The following is an 18,851-nucleotide window of genomic DNA, read 5'->3' on the forward strand; positions in this document are numbered from 1 at the left end:
TGTCCTCAGGTCTCCTGAGGGTCACCTGATTGGAAGTGTTCCAGGTGGATCTACCTTCCTGGTCAAACTGGCTCTCTAGGGGAGGAGTCCCAGGTAAACAATTGCACAGCTACCTAGTGTGTGTGTATGTGTGTGTGTGTGTGTGTGTGTGTGTGTGTGTGTGTGTGTGTGTGTGTGTGTGTGTGTGTGTGTGTGTGTGTGTGTGTGTGTGTGTGTGCGTGTGTGTGTGTGTGTGTGTGTGCGTGTGTGTGTGTGTGCGTGTGTGTGTGTGCGTGTGTGCGTGTGTGTGCGTGCGTGTGACTGTCAGGGGAGTAAGGGCAGCACCTGCTCAGTTGCCCGGGTAACAGCAGGTGCGGCATAGGTGTGTGTGGGTCTGGAGGTTGAGCGATACAAATCTCCGGGGTTTCTGTGGTTGTGGAGGTGTGAGACGTGAGAGAACTACGAATGGCCTCACAGCCTCAGCTCAGAACCTGCAGGCCTCTCAGTCAGGGCAGAGTAACATCCTACATATTAATGCAAGTAGAATTCAGGTTGCTGGTTGTATCCAGACATCCACATTGTTTTAAAGAGCCACTGAACACAGCGATTGTGTTTTTCTCTTGCTCATTGGAAAAATGAGATTTCAGTCTTGGAGGTGTGTTTCCTGACCTATTCTGCATTTGGGTAATGATGTTTGTCCCCCATGAGACACTGTAGACGCACGCGGAACCCTATTTCACTTCCTCAAAATCTCCAGAATGAATCTAAGATAACTCAAGAAATCTGTAAATAATTTTGAGTTTTTTGTCAGATGTTTTAATTGTGCAATTTTACATCTAACTAAGTTGTTTGGTTTAGTATTTCTCAAGTAACAAAAAAATGTGCGATGTGTTGTCTTGTGTAAACAAAGTCGGAGCTGCTGGGCAGGTCTGTCTCACTGTCTATTCTATTGGATAGAGAGCAATCACTGCAGCTGTTCACCCCATGTTAGTGGGCAAATCAAAACCCAACCTTCATTTACCTGTTGCGACGCATGGCATTTTCCAAACTCTGTTTTAGACAAGACTAACTTTATGACCAAAATCATCCTATTTACACGATGTAGCCAGTGAGAAAGAATAACACAGGAGTAACCTAAACTGTGGTTTTAGCTTTAGAGCACATAGCATAGAACCATGTTGTACTAGTCTGTGTGTTTGTTTGTCCTGTTGACGTCCCTGAGGGTCTCCTATCTCTGGTTTGGGTAGGGGTCAGGGGTCAGGGTTGAGGTTAGCACCCCTGTTTGACCTCTGGGTCACATAAGGGCTGTGACAGGAGATAGTGTGTGTGTTTATGTGCTGGAAAGTGCATGGCTATAACCTGGTCTCTAGTAGATAATTGTGTTTGTATCACACAATGAAGATTACCATGAAGCCCTCTGGCCACAGTCCAAATATGAGTCTTTATACTTAACCTGTGATTGTTGAAGGAGATAATTGAAGATAGCAGGGTCGGGGAAGATAGGCAGCTATTTTCATTTTTTTCCAGACATTTCCTTTCTCTTTCATTTTAAAAGTGAACATTAGCATTTCTCCTGTCAATGAAAAGAGAGTCTGTAAAATATTTGGTCCTGCTGCATTGTCAGTATGATGAACTGACATCCATTTCCACTTCTCTGTTTGCTGTAGCCACTCTCCAAAAGTGTGTGTGCGTGCGTGTGTAAGTGTGTGTAAGTGTGTGTATCTTTTTTGTGATGTGAAGGCAGGGATTACCCTGTAAGAAAACACACACAGGAAGTTCATAGGAAGTGCCCTCTGTATAACGGTTTAATGAGGAACAGAGTGATAGACAGAGGGAGGGAGGGAGGGTGAAAAATATTCAGAGAGATAGAGAGGAGGGAGGAGAGGGCAAGAGGGAGGTGGTGAATGTGAACGTGAAGTGAAAAGGGGGAATCTGACAGTGGGTCAGGTGGTGAGAGGGAGAGGAGGAGGAGAGGAAGGGAGAGAGAGAGGTGAGTGTGGTCATAGGAGAGGTAATAAAGAGAGAGAGACAGTGAGTGAGAGAGGGGAAGAGAGGGGGGGTGTATGAGTCAGGGTAAGGCAGGTGGGAGGACTGAGGATAATGATAAGAAAGATACATCTCTCCCTCTCTCTCTCTCTGTTGTCTGGAAGAACATCTACCTCGACTGCTGCTCTTCTAATGGACTTTAACAGCTGAGAGCATATTCCCAACACACACACACAGAGCCTCAAATACACACATCCCGCCCTCACAGCCTGCTGCATCACCCAGGGCTTTTGTTCACCTCTGCTGTCTCTCTCTCTCCTTTGTTCTCTCGCTCCAAAAATATTCCTGCCCTCTTTATCCCATCTTTAAATCTACACTTGTTCCCTTTTTTTAAATTCACCATCCCTCTCTTATCTTGTGTCTCTACTCTGTTAGTGTATTTCTCTTGGCTAGACTATTATTAGTGATAATTCTAGTATGGATGACAGGAGGGGGGTGGACTATACAGAGGAGGGAACTATAACCTCAAGTTATATTGACTAGAGTGAAGCTCGGTAGATTACTAAACTGGTCTGGTTGAGGAGGAGTTTGAATGACTGAAAATTTTTTTAGAGGCACTTGATAAATCTATGAGGCAGCATTTGAAAGTCATTGATGAACCGTTTTATATTTCAGTGCTAATAATACAGGTGAGTGTTTCTAACGGTGTGTGGCATTGCTAAAACAGAGGTGAGGGCTTGTATGGGTTAGAGTTGAGACAAGGCTTCTAAGTGTGTGTGGTGTGTTCTGTGACCCTGAACCTCTCTACTCTTGGGGTGACGACGCTCGTCTGGCCAGCTCTTTCTCTCTCCCTCTTTGCTCCCAGCTCACAATACTTGACCTCTTCTCACTCATAGCGTCTCCATCTCTCCTCTCATCTTCATGTATCAGCCATCACACAATCAGCACATTAGGCAGAAACTCTGTGCCAAGATCTAGCCCTTTGACTGATCAACATGTACGACTGATAGGATAACATCTATTGTCCATGTACGTGGAAATGAATTGTGTTCAGTTGTCAAATATCCATCCTCCCAAATATCCATCCTCCCGGATTGGTGTACCTCTGTAGTGCCAGACTGTGTGGCTTTTAGAGGGTGTGACACATGACTGCATGTCTCTCACGCCACAGTTAATGATCTCCAGTCCTAATGCACAGAGTTTAAACAGTAGGAGCTAAAATAGAACGACCCGGAGCGGCTCGGAGACACACTAAAGTCATGTCAAGTCTATGCAGTATCCTTTTATTGACATTACTCAGCGGAGACAGAGCAGTGGACTTTCTGGGCATCTGGACTGCACATCTCCAACATACTGAGGAGACTTACTAAAAGTAGCAGTTCATCATCTTTCATTTATATTTCCACCATTTTCCTGGAAAAACCTCTTACCCATAGCCTCACACCCACAGAATGTCGTCTTAGGGTTTGGAATAGAGAAGGTATCACTGTTCTTTTCTCCTGTGCCAACTTGTGTCCCTTCTTGTTTTTTCCAGTGAACAGAAGTGGGCCTGGTGCTGTGTACTATCTTGTATTGTAACAACCTGTTTACCCCCAGTGTTGTGTGTGCAGTCCTGTATCAGCGTGATAACCAGTGGAGGCTCCTACTCAGTGAATTTCATAAAAATATAAATAGTGAAACATTAAAGAAGTTGTCCCTTTTCGATAAAACTATACTAAATATATTCACATAACTGATTAAAACACACTGTTTTGTAATGAACAGTGTAATGTGTCAGCATTAATGTCGTTATGTTTCCCCTGTCCAGTCGCTGTCCGTGTTTTGTTTCATGTCTATTATTTATTAAATATTCACTACCTGAACTTGCTTCTCATCTCCCAGCATCTGTCCTCACAGAAGGTCTACAGTAGCCTCAACAGCACCCCCTAGGGTAGCACCATGGTGTAACCGGAGGACAGCTATTTTCTGTCCTCCTATGTGTACATTGACTTCAATACAAAACATAGGATGCTCATTGTTCTCACCCCTTCCATAGTCTTACACAGTAATTATGACGACTTCTAGAGGACGTCCTCTAACCTATCAGAGCTCTTGCAGTATGAACTAACATGTGTTCCATAAAATCAAAGGATCAGAGAATTATTCTAGTACTGAAAGCATAAGCTACAGCTAGCTAGCACTGCAGTGCATAAAGTGTGGTGAGTAGTTGACAAAAAAAGAGAGCGAGACAATAGTTGAACACTTTTTAACCCTTTTTTACGAGAAGAAACCGAGAGAGAGAGAGCTAGCTATATTTTGATGTATTTTTTTTTATTCTCAGTTTATTGTTCACTTACTTAGCTAGTGCAGCTAATTTAGCCTACTCAGCAGCCTGACTCGAACAGAGAGGAATAACATTTTTGCTAGCTAGCTGGCCAAGATCCAACAAGGTCAGTTTTCGGTTTTATTAATTTATTGCCACCGGGGCCCATAACTGCTAAACTGCTTGATGTACACTGTACTGCGTGATTGTACACATGGATTAACTCATGCGTAAATTCTAATTCTAATTTCTGGTCACAGACAGCTATTGTGTTGTGCACTGATGTCCACAAGCGAAGGTGAGAGGAGGAGAGTGCGTAGATGCGAGAAGGAGTTATACAACGAGCAAAGTGATGATGCTGAATGGGCCTGCTATGATTGTAAACTATGTGTGGGTGATCAGGGGTGTATTCATTCTGATGATTCTGTTGGAAAACATATCTTAAATGGAAGCAAACAGAATGAAATGGGGAGAGACCTACATGAAGTTGTATAGAAACTCTCTTTTCAGTAGCAAAACGTTCCACTGTTCCACTAAGTGTGCAAGGCGGTATTGAATGTGTAACTGTCTGTAACCTTGACTAGTCAAATTTGTCTCTCGACCTGTGCACCTACGTCATAAACGTTTAGTTGTAGGCTAGGTTGTAGCAACCTATGATGGGTATAGGTCAAATTGGTGTATCATGTAGTAGCCTAAACCTAGCGAAGTTACATTGAACTAGGTGAATGGAATATGAATGACAGTCATTCAATATGCTGTAATAGAAATAAGGCCATGCTCATAAAGAAATATCGTCCTCCCTCATCTTAAACGGCACCGACCACCACTGGTAATAACCCGCTCCATGCCTCCAGGCCGTCCTCCATTCAGAACACTAACTGGACTAATTGCGATGTTGGAGCTGTGGCCTCTTGAGTGTTTCTCAGAAAAGTTAATCGTCTGGACGGAGAGAGTAAACTAATTATGTGGTCGATGTTTTCCCAGCCAAGGCCAGTAATTTAGCAGCAATTGACCTCCCGCAGCTCGCTGGCCGATGGAAACATGTAGGGCAGGCTGCTAACGAGGCGGACTAACGACCCTGGGTCAGGGCTTTTTCTGTATGTCTGTCTGTCTGTCTGTCTGTCTGTCTGTCTGTCTGTCTGTCTGTCTGTCTGGCTGTCTCTCTCTCTCTCTCTCTCTCTCTCTCTCTCTCTCTCTCTCTCTCTCTTTTTCTCTCTCTCTCTCTCTTTCTCTCTCTCTCTTTTTCTCTCTCTCTTTCTCCTACAGACACAACCTCCCTCACTTGAACACAAACAGGGAGGGTTATTTTCCTGAGCGCGGGGTGTTAAATAAACCCTTAGCCCCCACAGTAATTGAATTAACATAATATAATAAAACATCTAAATCTGTCTGTTTGAACTAGAGATACATTGCATCTGTTTTTTTTTTATTGCATGGGCTGTGTCTTAATCTACTGCATCCGTAAATATCACCCTTCCACATCTATGGTGAAAGGTGACAGAGGTTGAGCGGTGATCGTCACACCATGGAGCATCCCGAAAATAGGTCTTCTCACAAAACGACTGTGGCGTCCGAACGATTTGGCCTATAATATAGAGCAGTAACTGAGTATCTACTGAAGTCTTAGGCAGGCATTTTAACTGTCAGACTTCCCTGAAGCTGTACTACTTACAACAGCAGATCTGTGTGTTGGCAGGGTCTGTGGTCCATTATATGCTGTCTACATATGATTCATTACTATCAGAAGAGGTGTAAAGGGATGGGAGGATGGCGTGAAGAAGGGTCTGCCCTGATGTGTGGGAAAGGCTGATGCCCTGGCACTCTCTCTGCTATGGACAGGAGGATGTTAGAGTTTGGAGAGGAAGGGTGGATGGATGGAAGGGACAGGATGTTTTGGCACGGCTGCCAGTCTCTCTGTGTTCCCAGGGTTGACGGGCAGACTGGCAGACTCGGAGGCACACCTAGACTCTCACTTCATCTATTCTGGCTGGACTGCACTGCACCCGCCATGGCTTGCCCTTCCTCCCTGTCACCTCAAAGTCATGCAATATCCAGTGGTAATCATTAGATGGTCATGCTAGTGAAGCCTCAATGTATATGAGTGTACCAGTGCCTCTGCCAAGAGGCCTTTTGTAGTGCAAGTGCTTGTGCACCCACCCCGTATCTTCAGGGTCACTGGTTCAAGTCTGTTCTCTCTAAATTGCCACACTACAGCCCTTCAAATGGTATATGATGTGTTGTTGTCTACAGTAGCTGGCAGTGTAGTGCAGTAGGGTAAGGGGTAGGAGGGGTGAGACATGACATGATGGTAACAGTGTGTGTCAGTCAAGTTGTGCTACAAGGTGTGTGTGACAGTGTTGTGGCATGGGCTGCATGTGTGCGTGTGTATATTTGTTTGAGTGTACACTCAAATCATGTATGTGTGTGTTAGCAAGCATCTGTGTGCCCATTCTGTCAGGCCAATGTATGCCTGCTGCTTCTCCCTCACCCTTTTGTGTGTGTGTGTGTGTGTGTGTGTGTGTGTGTGTGTGTGTGTGTGTCCATACCCCTCCATTCCCTTCCATACCCATAAGCCTCCTATTCAAGCCCAGTGTAGCCTGGTATGATTATGATTCATATGTAGACTATATCGTATAGTCTCAGCCTCTCAGTGACCAGTTATGAGTCACCTGACTGTCCTCCATTTTGTGTACCATCTCCATCACGTTGACCAATCAGATGCTCTTCATGCTGTTTACACAGATCCCCAGTTATGTTAATGAGCCTGTCTTTAGAAGCTCAGAAACTGTAACTGACCCTAATGTCGATCTCGATCACTCGATCACAGATAATATATCATTCAACCCTCACTGACAATGAATCTCTGATTCAAATTTAATGTGGAGGCTAGTGTCAGAGGTGGTTTCAGTGCCAATATCCAATAAGAATGTCTGCTCCATGTCAAATTACAAATAGTGCTTGACTCCATCAATACAGTTAGCATTCAAGAGAAAACACTATGAGCCAATTGCAACCATCGATGGCCACCAGATTATCGCCAGCTGATCTCTCGTTATACCATCAATACGGACTAAAATCCCCCTCACAGCTGATCTCTCGTTATACCATCAATAAGGACTAAAATCCCCCTCACAGCTGATCTCTCGTTATACCATCAATAAGGACTAAAATCCCCCTCACAGCTGATCTCTCGTTAAACCATCAATAAGAACTAAAATCCCCCTCACAGCTGATCTCTCGTTATACCATCAATACGGACTAAAATCCCCCTCACAGCTGATCTCTCGTTAAACCATCAATACGGACTAAAATCCCCCTCACAGCTGATCTCTCGTTATACCATCAATACGGACTAAAATCCCCCTCACAGCTGATCTCTCGTTATACCATCAATAAGGACTAAAATCCCCCTCACAGCTGATCTCTCGTTATACCATCAATACGGACTAAAATCCCCCTCACAGCTGATCTCTCGTTATACCATCAATACGGACTAAAATCCCCCTCACAGCTGATCTCTCGTTATACCATCAATACGGACTAAAATCCCCCTCACAGCTGATCTCTCGTTATACCATCAATAAGGACTAAAATCCCCCTCACAGCAAATCGTTCGTTAAACCATCAATGAGAACTAAAATCCCCCTCACAGCTGATCTCAAATGCAACCATTTTAGGTCAGTGATTTATCTCTCCCTAAAGTGGATGTCGATGTTTACTCATAGTCTTGATTCATGCCAACAGCATATTTCGTCCTCTGGAACAATTTCATCCTGCTATTTTAGTAGGGCGACTTATATTTCAAAATCATTCCGTACATTTGAAGTAAGGTATTGCATTTTCTTGTTTACCACAGCAAATCTACTATGACAATGTAGCCTATCCTACACATTTTATAAATGTAAAAATCATGATGTAAGATGAATTATTTGTTTCGAAATGATGTCACCTATTTATGATTTCACTTGTATAAATAAAATATGGCCATTTTATATCAAGAGGGGAAGACAAAATATTCCTGAATTGTGAGCTGCACATTTTACATTTTAAACTAAATCGTGATTGTGTTGTAGGCAATATTTTATATAACGATCTTGTATTGTATTTGGAAGTCGTTATCTTAAGAAACAGATTCAAACTGCTTCGTTTTATATTGGTATTTCAATTGTCTATCACACATGTTGCTGCAATCCATATCACTTTCATTTACAATGTGGTGATTCATTAAAAGTTGCTCTTCATTGTCACAGATGAGTAGCCTTGATGTACGTATAATTTGTGTAAGTAAACATGCTTTGATATAGGTGACATTTCCAGTCCAATCATATTATTTCAGTTGTAATATGTCATTCCTTCATTTATCTGGTTCCTTTTTCAATTTGGTTAAATTTGGTTGATATATTACTTCGTTGAGGCGGGAGTAGTGAACGATTTGGTTGTCCTGATAGGATATATTACTTCATTGGGGCGGGACTAGTGAACGATTTGGTTGTCCTGATAGGATATATTACTTCATTGGGGTGGGACTAGTGAACGATTTGGTTGTCCTGATAGGATATATTACTTCATTGAGGCAGGAGTAGTGAACGATTTGGTTGTCCTGATAGGATATATTACTTCATTGAGGCAGGAGTAGTGAACGATTTGGTTGTCCTGATAGGATATATTACTTCATTGAGGCGGGAATAGTGAACGATTTGGTTGTCCTGATAGGATATATTACTTCATTGAGGCGGGAATAGTGAACGATTTGGTTGTCCTGATAGGATATATTACTTCATTGAGGCAGGAGTAGTGAACGATTTGGTTGTCCTGATAGGATATTTTACTTCATTGGGGCAGGAATAGTTAACGATTTGGTTGTCCTGATAGGATATATTACTTCATTGGGGCGGGAATAGTGAACGATTTGGTTGTCCTGATAGGATATATTACTTCATTGGGGCGGGAATAGTGAACGATTTGGTTGTCCTGATAGGATATATTACTTCATTGGGGCGGGACTAGTGAACGATTTGGTTGTCCTGATAGGATATATTACTTCATTGGGGTGGGACTAGTGAACGATTTGGTTGTCCTGATAGGATATATTACTTCATTGAGGCAGGAGTAGTGAAAGATTTGATTGTCCTGATAGGATATATTACTTCATTGAGGCGGGAATAGTGAACGATTTGGTTGTCCTGATAGGATATATTACTTCATTGAGGCAGGAGTAGTGAACGATTTGGTTGTCCTGATAGGATATTTTACTTCATTGGGGCAGGAATAGTTAACGATTTGGTTGTCCTGATAGGATATATTACTTCATTGGGGCGGGAATAGTGAACGATTTGGTTGTCCTGATAGGATATATTACTTCATTGGGGCGGGACTAGTGAACGATTTGGTTGTCCTGATAGGATATATTACTTCATTGGGGCGGGAGTAGTGAATGCAGACTGTGACCATTTCCGCTGTCTAGTATCAAGCCTGCTTGACAGCGTTGCAATCTCCTGTCAGTAGCGTGTTAAGGAAACCAGCATTAACACAGTTTTTCATTGCAATGCACCCAGTGCGATTTCGGGTTTACCATTAATCGATTGAATCACAAACTAACTCTGGAAGTTAGAATGTGTTTTAAAAGTTTGGATTGATTAAAGTTTGGATTCTATCTACATATAGAATCTCCAACCTCTATGTTGATAACCGGGACCAGGCCAGGGTCATGTAGTGTAGTGTAGAGGGTGGTGGGCAGTGTGTTGATAAATGAGTGAGATGCATGAGGCAGTGGAGTGTCTGACTAACATCCACGCAGACACAAACACAGACACATACACACACAATACACACACGTTCTCTCTCCATATAGTCCTTCAGTGGTTTACTCTGTGGCTGTCTGAGCAATTATAGTGGGATCTCGCGAGCCTCAACGAAGGACCAGTAAGCTAATATGTTAATGAAGATACATGGAGGTAATCTGCCTCCTGTCCTGGAGAGAGATGGGGAGAGAGACTGCTACACTTGGGACTACTTTTATCCCGAACACATAAACAAATAGAGAGAGCTCCTGACTTTCAGAAGGGGCCAGATGAGGGTGTTTTGTGTTTATGTGTGTTTTTAAATCATGGAGGTAGCCTAAACTACGAATGACTATCAAACGCTCATCACATGAAAGGGTAGAGGGTTCTTAAAGGGCCAGTGAAGATGCTTTACTGTCTTTACTGACATGAGACAAAGTTTCAGTTGGATGTGGTATCTACTATAATTGCTCACCATTGTTTCTGTTCCCAAGAAAACTAAGGTAACTGAACTAAATGACTATCACCACGTAGCACTCACTTCCATCATCATGAAGTGCTTTGAGAGACTAGTCAAGGACCATATCACCTCCACCCTACCTGACACCCTAGACCCACTCCAATTTGCTTACCGCCCCAACAGGTCCACAGACGACGCAATCGCAATCACACAGCACACTGCCCTAACCCATCTGGACAAGAGGAATACCTATGTGAGAATGCTGTTCATCGACTACAGCTCAGCATTTAACATCATAGTACCCTCCAAACTCGTCATCAAGCTCGAGACAATGGGTCTCGACCCCGCCCTGTGCAACTGGGTCCTGGATTCCTGACGGGCCGCCCCCAGGTGGTGAGGGTAGGTAACAACATCTCCACCCCGCTGATCCTCAACACTGGGGCCCCACAAGGGTGCTTTCTCAGCCCTCTCCTGTACTCCCTGTTCACCCACGACTGCGTGGCCACGCACGCCTCCAACTCAATCATCAAGTTTGCAGAAGACATTACAGTGGTCGGCTTGATTACCAACAACAACGAGACGGCCTACAGGGAGGAGGTGAGGGCCCTCGGAGTGTGGTGTCAGGAAAATAACCTCACACTCAACGTCAACAAAACAAGGAGATGATCGTGGACTTCAGGAAACAGCAGAGGGAACACCCCCCTATCCACATCGACGGGACAGTAGTGGAGAGGGTAGAAAGTTTTAAGTTCCTCGGCGTACACATCACGGACAAACTGAAATGGTCCACCCACACAGACAGCGTGGTGAAGAAGGCGCAGCAGCGCCTCAGGAGACTGAAGAAATTCGGCTTGTCATGAAAAACACTCACAAACTTTTACAGATGCACAATCGAGAGCATGCTGTCGGGCTGTATCACCGCCTGGTTCGGCAACTGCTCCGCCCACAACCGTAAAGCTCTCCAGAGGGTAGTGAGGTCTGCACAACGCATCACCGGGGGAAAACTACCTGCCCTCCAGGACACCTACACCACCCGATGTCACAGGAAGGCCATAAAGATCATCAAGGACAACAACCACCCGAGCCACTGCTTGTTCACCCCGCTATCATCCAGAAGGCAAGGTCAGTACAGGTGCATCAAAGCAGGGACCGAGAGACTGAAAAACAGCTTCTATCTCAAGGCCATCAGACTGTTAAACAGCCATCACTAACATTGAGTGGCTGCTGCCAACATACTGACTCATCTCTAGCCACTTTAATAATGAAAAAATGTATGTAATAAATGTATCACTAGCCACTTTAAACAATGCCACTTTATATAATGTTTACATACCCTACATTACTCATCTCATTTGTATATATTGCACTCTGTACCATCTACAGCATCTTGCCATCTTAATGTAATGTATCACTAGCCACTTTAAACAATGCCACTTTATGTTTCTATACCCTACATTACTCATCTCATATGTATATACTGTACTCTATACCATCTACTGCATCTTGCCCATGCCGTACCATCACTCATTCATATATTTGTATGTACATATTCTTATTCATTCCTTTACACTTGAGTGTATGAGGTAGTTGTTGTGAAATTGTTAGGTTGATTACTCGTTGGATATTACTGCATTGTCGGAACTAGAAGCACAAGCATTTTGCTACATTCTCATTAACATCTGCTAACCATGTGTATGTGACAAATAAAATTTTATTTTATTTGATACAAACATCATCTCATCACGCTGTGGTCATTTGGGAGATCCTGTCTTCCTGTCATAAAGACAGATGGATCATAGCTGACTGTTCGTGACACTCAGCCATGATGACACATCATGGAATCCAATCATTTTACCGAAGGTTGGGTCCTGTGGTAATAATTACGCTGATGATAAACATCTGGCTAAAACACGCACAAATTCCTCTGGATTTGCAGGCTTGTCTGAGTTAACGGGGTCGGACACACCGGATTTGTGACAGAAACTCATTTGTTAGAGACTATAATAAGAGAGGGAGGAAGAGATCGTCCTGGAGTTTTCAATCTCATACTTTTAGAAAAAAGAGAAAGTCAGACAGAGAAAATGAATAGGGGGAGAGAAAGAAAAATACTCCTAAACTCCCAGGAAAGGTTTTCTGTTAATAGATGACTTCGTCAGGAACTACATGCAGGCAGAGTTAAATTGTCATTTGATGTGTAAAGTGTTTCTCATGGTGACAGTTCTGCCCTCATGTGTGATCTTGTCTGATGAGCTAGCGGTTTGAGCTGTGTAGCATCAGCACCCTGTAATCACTCACCTGACAGCACACTATTACTGGTTGATAAGATTATTCTCAATTGAGCTCAACTTATTGTTCTCTTGCAAATCATGGCAGAGTGTGAGGAAAGGAAGGTTACTGTTATGTTCACATCAGCAACTATAATAACCATGTTTAAAAGGTTCAAACGTGAGGCCTGTCATGAAGTTTGTTCATGTCAATGAAACTTTCTTGAAGCACACCACTTCAAGTTGTGGTGTTTCAGCCCTGACCACCTTATAGTTTCAGCCCTGACCACCTTATAGTTTCAGCCCTGACCACCTTATAGTTTCAGCCCTGACCACCTTATAGTTTGAGCCCTGACCACCTTATAGTTTCAGCCCTGACCACCTTATAGTTTCAGCCCTGACCACCTTATAGTTTCAGCCTTGACCAACTTATAGTTTCAGCCCTGACCACCTTATAGTTTCAGCCCTGACCACCTTATAGTTTCAGACCACCTTATAGTTTCAGCCCTGACCACCTTATAGTTTCAGCCCTGACCACCTTATAGTTCCAGCCCTGACCACCTTATCCCACTGAGCTAAAGCCAGTGCATTTTCTCTGGGAGCCATTACAAGTTTCATGTCTTTGGCAAGGTTATTGTAACTCCCCACATGAGAACGTTGGTCTGAATGGAGAATTTCCTGTCCTGTTAATAATCTACTTCCTGGATCATCAGGTATTATCAATTTGATATGGTCCATTTCATTTCAAATTTCAAACATAAACATTACTATATTACACTATACAGTGATTTCATTCTTTGGTTTTCCTGCTGCCCTTATTATATGATCAGCTACATTATAATAACACACAGAGTATGTGTTGCACTGTATGTAGAGACTGTAGTGTAATGAGCATGTGTTGAAATGATCATGTTAATGTCATATAATTAGTACATATCCTGCAGTGGGACTGGTTAGCATCACTCTGCATGTTGCTTGCTTTCTGTTGCTCTCCCTCTCATTCAGGTAATATTACTACTGGCTATGATTAATGAAGGAGCATCTGGCTCGGAGCTGGAACAGGTACGCTGTGTGTGTGTGTGTGTGTGTGTGTGTGTGTGTGTGTGTGTGTGTGTGTGTGTGTGTGTGTGTGTGTGTGTGTGTGTGTGTGTGTGTGTGTGTGTGTGTGTGTGTGTGTGTGTGTGTGTGTGTGTGTGTGTGTGTGTGTGTGTCTAGATGACACAGATGTGTCCAATGAAAGTCATTTCACAGAACCACTGACAATTAGATGTTATTACAGAAGGTATGTGGAGTACACCAACACGTGCACAAACACACACACACAAACAAACACGCATGTACGCATATATGCAGGTGCACACAGGAGTCTTTTAAACACACACACACACCATTAGATGAGGGCGAGGCCTGTACTCCACCAGCTGTATATTTACGACGCTTTTCTCTTGAAAGTTTCAGTTAAATGTCTCCGTATGCAGAGCGGCCGGTAGCAGAGTGCATTTGATATGAAAGGTGCTACTAGCAGACTGAGATAGGAATAGTAAAGGCAAAGATAGTACATTACAAAAGCCTCCCGGAAAACATATCCCACTAGGATATAACGTAGGCCTGCCGAGGATAAGATGAAAACGTGTTCAAACGTTCTAGATTTTCTTACAGCTTTCTTATCTCCCTCCGCGGTCCTGTTCGCTGGTGATGCTGACAAGCCATCCCAGACTTGTGTATCCATGTTTGTGTGTTAGACTCATCCTATAGCAGATGGGGATTGATATGGGTCCAAGACAATACTGCCACTCGTGCCAGAAAGGGACAGTGGAGGAGAGAGAAAGAAAGAGAGGCAGAGAAATATATAAAAATGTATAAGTCTATACAGTATATATACAGTATATAGTACCAGTCAAAAGTGTGGAAACACCTACTCATTCCAGGGTTTTTCTTTATTCTTACTATTTTCTACATTGTTGAATAATAGTGAAAACATCAAAACTATGAAATAACACATGTGGAATCATGTAGTAACCAAATAAGTGTTATAAATAACTCAAAATATATTTTATATTTGAGATTATTCAAAGTAGCCACCCTTTGCCTTGATAACAGCTTTGCACACTCTTGGCATTCTCTCAACCAGTTTCATTAGGTAGTCAGCTGGAATGCATTTCAATTAACAGGTGTGCCTTGTTAAAAGTTCATCTGTGGAATTTCTTTCCTTCTTAATGCGTTTAAGCCAATCAGTTGTGTTGTGACTAGGTAGGGGTGTCACAGACTGTTACATTCTATCATACACTATCCTCACTTATTTTAAATGCATCGTACTGTATACCAATTTCTACAGTTATATGTGCCAGAAATGTCTGTGCCATCTTTACTTCAAATTCTATCCACTGATGTTAATATAGTATTGTGCAACCAGGTCTTAAATCCGTACAGATTTCATTAAAACCAACCCGATCTCACTCATTTTCTGTTTCTTAAAAACAACACCCATGTATAACATAATGGTCAATATTACATTGAATCAGGTATACACAGACAGGTTCACAAGTCTCGTCATTCCACTCCACTCCTATCATCTAAAGTTCTCCCATGCTACTTTCACACGCTATAAAAAGCAACACACATGGAGCTGAGAAAGAAAAGCTCCTTGAGATGAAACCTCAACACCATCAAGACGACCAAATGTTGTTTCCCTCCTTTTAATTGCCAGCTCTGATAGTTGGCCTCCTTGTTTAGCCATGTAGCTGCTGTGCGTGCGTGCGTGCGTGCGTGCGTATGAATGTGTGAGTTCTGCTCCTCAAATCAGCAGGCAGACATGCTTACATCCTCAGCAGATTGTTACGTTGGAGTCCTCGTTTGACGGTCCCGCCCTGTCTCTCTCACATCCTCTTCCTCTCCCTCTTTCTTCTACTCCCTCTCTCTCTCTTCCTCTCCCTCTCTCTCTCTTCCTCTGCCTCTCTCTCATATTCTACTCTCTCTCTTCCTCTCTCCCTGTCTCTCTCTCTTCCTCTACCTCTCTCTCATCTTCTACTCTCTCTCTTCCTCTCTCCCTGTCTCTCTCTCTTCCTCTCCTCTCTATCTCTCTCTCCATCTCTTCCTCTTCCTCTCTGCCTCTCTCTCTCTTCTCCCAGTCTCTCTCTGTTTCTCTCGCTTCCTGAGATCAGATCAGGAATCTGACAGGATATATCAGCAAGGCTGGGTGTAGAGAGTAAGAATGGTGTGGGAATATCCCTGTGGTTTATCTGGGCTCCGGACCAATCCCGTCACAGAGAATCCCCTTCTGAAAGCCCAGTCCGAGACATAGACTAATTCCGACAGCAACCGGCCCAGCCTCTCCTTCTGGCTACTCCTAATACCACTAATACTGTTTATAACTGATACCGTCCAACTCTGTGCTCCTATTACAACTAGTGGTGAAAGTGAGCCCGTGCTGACCGGTATGAATAACATCTAATGTTCTACTTCTTGAATATCGTCACCTCACATCTTATAGAGTACCATCTTTAAAATACAAAGTCCCTGTAATAATGACCAAGAGTACTATTACTGTGCTCTACAGGGTGGCCACGCTAGCCACGTCTGTTTTGTTCGTTAGGAGCTGCAGTGCAGCACGTCAGGTCACATCAGCGCTTACATTCTCTTCTGTGAATCAGTATACCACTATAGCTGCCGGCCCTGTTCCGTTCGAGGGGGTTCACAAATGGACTGATGCTCATTGAAAATAAAAGTGTTTTAGTTTACTGTAATCTCGTTCTCTGGCTAGTCCAACTACAATAGAAAACAGATTCATTTCCCTGAACAAAAATATAAAAGCAACATGGAAAGTGTTGGTCCCATGTTTCACGAGCTGAATTAAAAGATCCCAGAAATGTTCCATATGCACAAAAAGCTTATTTCTCTGAAATGTTGTACACAAATCTGTTTACATCCCTGTTAGTGAGCATTTCTCCGTTGCCAAGATAATCCATCCACCTGAAAGTTGTGGCATATCAAGAAGCTGATTGAACAGCAAGATCATTGCGCACCTTGTGCTAGGGACAATAAAAGGCCATTCTAAAATTCTCAGTTTTGTCACACAACACAATGCCACATATATCACAAGTTTTGAGTGTGCAATAGGCATGCTGACTGCAGGTATGTCCACCTGAGCTGTTGCCAGAGAATTTAATGTTCATTTCTCCACCATAAGCGTGAGTGTCCCATAGTGCCCCATAGTGGCGGTGCGGTTATGGTATTGACAGGAATAAGCTACAGACAAAGAACACATGTGCATTTTATAGATGACAATTTGAATGCACAGAGATACCATGACGAGCCCCTAAGGCCCATTGTGATACCCATTTTTTTAAGGTATCGGTGACCAACAGATGCATATCTGTATTCCCAGTCATGTGAAATCCAGAGATTAGGGCCTAATGAATATGTAAATTGACTGATTTCCTCACATGAACTGTAACTCAGTAAAATCCTTGAAATTGTTGCATGTTGCATTTATATTATTGTTCAGTATATAATTAGCAGGAGTTTCACACAGTTGTATTTACTAAAACAAAAAGAGTGAGTGGGCAGGAAGATCAGTCACATCCCTTGTATTACAGTTCACTTAGGAAACATTGCCATGATATGTCTGACACTTAAACTATATTACAACATTCAATATTACCCCCCCAAAATTCGAACAGAATAAAGTTTATGTTCCTTCCCTGTTTGTGCAATTAGATTACAATGCAATTGACTTTGTTAAATCAACATTAGCGGGATTATATTTTTGGCGCGACATAAATTGCTGTCAATAACCTATTATGACAAGTCAGATCAAATAACACGTTATTTAAAGAACATTTAAAACATCACAATATCATTTCAAGTAAGAGATACAATATAATAAAACAAAATGCATTCAAAAATAATTCAAGGTTATTTGCTCGTTCTGATATTTCTTAATTTCTTTATTACTCTAGATTATATGTCTATTGTTTGTTTCATTTTTTTTTTTTATTGCTAAGTATTACTGCACTGTTGGAGCTAGCATTTCTCTACACCTGCGATAACATCTGCAAATCTGTGTTCACGACCAATAAACTTTGATTTATTTTACTGATTTACAAGTGACATGGGTAGTATAGTCCATAGTGAACTCCAATAGTAAATGTACATAAACCCTGTACATAAAAACATCTTCTAATGTTCCCTGAAATTCATAGATATCTATTTCCTTCCATTATGCATCTCCTAGTGTGTGTAACGTTTGAGTTAGAGAGATGTATGTAGATCGTAATTTATGATGAGAGGGGACATGTCTTAAACCTGCAATAAATCCTTGTGTCACACACCCTGCCCCGAGCCAACCACTGAATTTATAGACATCTTGAGAGTTATAAATGAAATACTCACAGGAGGGGAAATTGCTCCACATTGTTGTGCTATTGAACCATTAATTACTAAGCTAAAATCAATTAAGATAAATTGGTTAGGATGAACACATACATAACGTACTATAATATAATAATAATATACTGCATTGACAAATACTGATTCTGAAGCAGTGATTCTGTATCTCGCTCACTCTTCTCTCCCCCTCTCTCCACCCTGCAGCTGTCCTGGGCTGGTTTCTCAGGATGTGTGTGTGAGACGTCACTGCAGGCAGAGGAAGGGGCAGGGCATTGTGAAGCAGAGTGTTTCAGGGGCCTCAGCAGGACAGGACATGCTACACCACGTCACGACAACAAGGCCACCCTCTAACTCATGGTTTCCCAATCCTGCTCCTCCTGGGGACCCAAAGGTGTGCATGAGGGGCTAGACCCAAAGGGGTGCATTATGGGCGAGACCCAAAGGTGTGCATGAGGGGCTAGACCCAAAGGGGTGCATGAGGGGCTAGACCCAAAGGTGTGCATGAGGGGCTAGACCCAAAGGGGTGCATGAGGGGCTAGACCCAAAGGGGTGCATGAGGGGCTAGACCCAAAGGGGTACATGAGGGGCTAGACCCAAAGGTGTGCATGAGGGGCTAGACCCAAAGGGGTGCATGAGGGGCTAGACCCAAAGGGGTGCATGAGGGGCTAGACCCAAAGGGGTGCATGAGGGGC

Source organism: Oncorhynchus clarkii, chromosome 22, assembly GCF_045791955.1.
Source record: "Oncorhynchus clarkii lewisi isolate Uvic-CL-2024 chromosome 22, UVic_Ocla_1.0, whole genome shotgun sequence".
In the NCBI taxonomy this organism is placed as follows: Eukaryota; Metazoa; Chordata; class Actinopteri; order Salmoniformes; family Salmonidae; genus Oncorhynchus; species Oncorhynchus clarkii.